Below are 3362 nucleotides of genomic sequence, written 5' to 3' on the forward strand. Positions count from 1 at the left end.
ACAAGCTGAATCATATCTCAATCCGTGCTTGTTTCATCTAATCCTCCAACTTTTCCCTTGAGTTCTAAACTCCATTTCTTCTCCGCTACTTGTCTAAACTCTGGCTACTCCTTTATTGTGATGTCTGTAACCATCAAAAGTTAGCAGAATGAACTATATAACACACTAACAAATCACTCTTAGGATAACTTCTCCATAAATTAATAGAAGATATATTTCCCATTTCCACTGAGCCTCAGGAATAAATACAGCAAAAAAGCTATCCAATATGAGGCTCCTCCTCCAGGAGGCTAGCATACTACAGAAACCTATATAAAGTTGAGGCAACATGTGATGTTGAGTAGAAAGCAGAGCTCATAAAGCAGCTTTAGAATTAATAACAGGCCATCTTCTTAAAGGTTAGCAAATGACCCCATCTTCTCAGCTTTCTGTAAAAGAAACTCTCAAGAGGGGAAGGACTTAAGGACAGAAAAAGCAAAAAATCCTGAGGGTATTTTTTTTGTTGTTTTTTTTTTATTTTCCTTAGGTTAGTTACCCTAAAGCCTTGGGAGATTTTGATTAGGAAAAAAAGACTAAAGAAAAAATAAATAAAAAATATCCAGCAACTCAAGTTTTTAAAATGACCAAAGAGGTCCTTTAGATAGCTAGTAGAGACAATAGCAATCCAAGATGCTATTTGGAGTTTCCCAGTTGGAAACTAAATGTCCAATGCATGAAAAAGACACAAAGGCTTTGGGAAATAATAACCAATAGGCTTGAATACAAATAACATCACTTTTGGTTACATGTCTTTTTTGGGACTAGCTGTCAATTAATTAATACAGAAATTTCAGAACTTTACCTCTTCTGTGTGTTTCTACACCTACATATCTTAATGAAGGTCATCAAATGTTCTTCTGCATGTTCTTATCTATTCTGAAAGTGCCAAGCAATCTTATCCTAGTTAAGGATATAATTCTACAATAAACAATTAACTTAGAGTCAGTTAATAGGACAGAATAATATACCTGTAAGACAAGTGGTGTTAATATTGATAACAACTGGCTGTTGAGTCCTTTCAGAATCAAAATAGAAGGGAATGTCACTCTTTTTAAAAGATGAAGAGTACGCATACTATTAAGTTTTGTTTTTTTTTTACTATTAAGTTTTAAAAGATGATTTAGCTGGATAATATTTTACCTTGAGAAAAACTATAGAAATATAAAATCTATAAACACTTCAGATGCACTCTTGAAAATTTTAGAATCACAGTCTTACTCTAGCTTTAAAAGACATTATTTTCGAGTTGATTCTGACTTAGAAACCCATCAATGGGTTTCTGAGGCTGTTTTTAGAAGCAGGTTTCCTATCTTTAATGAGAGTGTGATGAAATTGAACCACTTGGCTTTCAGTTCGCAGACCAACACATTTCATTAGAAAGAGAAAAATAAAAAAGTTTTAAATTTAATTCCCTAACTTTATATTTTGTAGAGATTTTGTTTTCCTTTCCAAAGCATCTAGAGTGTGTTGTGTATGTAAATAAGGAGCAAGTTGTGATTTTGACCTACAATTCAGGTTATGGGCTGTATGAGAGAAACATAGGAAGTAACTTCCCATTGTCATTTACAGTTTGGGAAACTAAAAAAGGATTGCTATGAGTCGGAACCAATTTGCAACAGTGAGAGTTAATCATGAGAATGTCTATATAACTACTATTGCTATTTTCAATGAATTTAAATAATGTTCATTAGAATCTGATCTCTTGAGTCTCATATTTATCCTACTTTACTATTTCATGTAGGGAGCTCTGAAGGCCTAGTGGCAAGAAGTTGTGCTACAATCCCAAAAGCATGTGATTCAAGTCTACAAACTGCTCTACAGGATTAGGATGGGTAATATCTTCCCGGGTGATTAACCGCCTCTGAAAACCTGCCAGAAGGTCAGCTATGGGTTGGTTCCAACTCAACGGTACATAACACTAACACAACAACAACTATTTCATTTGTAATCACTAATCGAATCTCAGGGTTTTTAAACTATTTCAAACTTGTCTACTGTGCATAATATTAGGTAATAATATACGAGTGAAGCATATCAATGAGTTAAGTGCATTAACATTGCAAGATTTAGAAAAATGTAATTGAGAAAGTACTAACTCAACATTACACATATCTATATAGGATTTTTTTCAATAATCTTTCTTCCCTTTTCTCTGATTGAAAGAGTTAATAAGTCTGAACATTCAGTTCAAAATGAACTCAGTTCATTCTCCTTTTTTTTAAGAAACAAGGTATGACAGGATATAGTCCTTTGCTAGTATATTTAATCAGAGCTCCAAACATATTTTTCAGGCAGCTGTACCTCTAAATGATCATTACTGTCACAGCTGTCGAAACACTTTTTTCCCATGATTATTTCGCCAAAAAAAGGACAAAGTAGAATATTCTTCTTGAGAATTTTCAGGAAAATGAAACCTCAAATTTATATTTCTTTTTTAATTTTTTAAAAATTTTATTATTTTGTGTGTGTGTACCATCAAATTGGATCTGACGGTAAAGGAGGAGAATGTCCCTCCTTCTCCAGCAGAGCATTTGGTGGATTCGAATTGCATGTCTCTGGGACTGCAATGCAGCTTCTTGCCACTAGACCACCAGAGCTCCCTAAATTTATACTTCTTACACCCAATGCAAAGAATAAAACAGTTCACATTAGACTTTAGTTCTAAATGTACAACCAAAACTGAGAAAACTGTATCCACCTAAACTACCAAGACCAAGTAGTAAGGCAGCCTGCATCAACGTGATTTGACCATTTGTTCTAGAAATTTCTTACTCACTTACATAATGTTGTAAATCAGGAAAAACAATAAATTATTTTCACTTATTCTCCAGAAAATTATTGAAAATTAATTTAGCCAAATTTAAATTCCTAAACATCCACAAATTATTCAATTATCACATAAATGTTCAATAACAAGATCTATTTGTAGATGTAATCTCGTCTCCACAAATCCTAAAGTGATTATATCATAAAGTAGGCAGAAAGTACAAAGATACAAACAATGATCAAAGTTAGTGGTACAAATACTATATACGTGCCACTTCTCCCATCCTACCTATGGTGGCCACTCTGAAACTGTCAAATGTTTTATTTTCTAAATATAATAGGTGATAAATTCACTTTTGCTTGATTGTAAATCTGTCTTTTGTGGAGATTTTAGGGGAAGTTTTTACACTAATCTCTCTCTCTCTACAGATAGATATATATTCCAATTGGAGGTTGCACTGGCAACTCATAAGCAGGTGGCTCAAGTCTTCAGTTGGTAAAGAGGAGAAAGATGGAAAATCTCTTCCTGTGAGGATTAGAATTTCTGTCAATACACT

At 33.5% G+C, this 3362-nt stretch overlaps 1 protein-coding gene across 1 annotated transcript in view; it reads right to left on the bottom strand.

Annotated features, from left to right (window-relative positions):
- The window catches only part of DPP10 (dipeptidyl-peptidase 10 (non-functional)), a 1145057-nt gene that overhangs the window by 641040 nt on the left and 500655 nt on the right, over positions 1–3362 (bottom strand). The window lies entirely within an intron of this gene.

The sequence above is a fragment of the Elephantulus edwardii genome, unplaced genomic scaffold (genome assembly GCF_000299155.1).
Source record: "Elephantulus edwardii isolate Elephantulus edwardi_28Jun2011 unplaced genomic scaffold, EleEdw1.0 scaffold00160, whole genome shotgun sequence".
Lineage (NCBI taxonomy): Eukaryota > Metazoa > Chordata > Mammalia > Macroscelidea > Macroscelididae > Elephantulus > Elephantulus edwardii.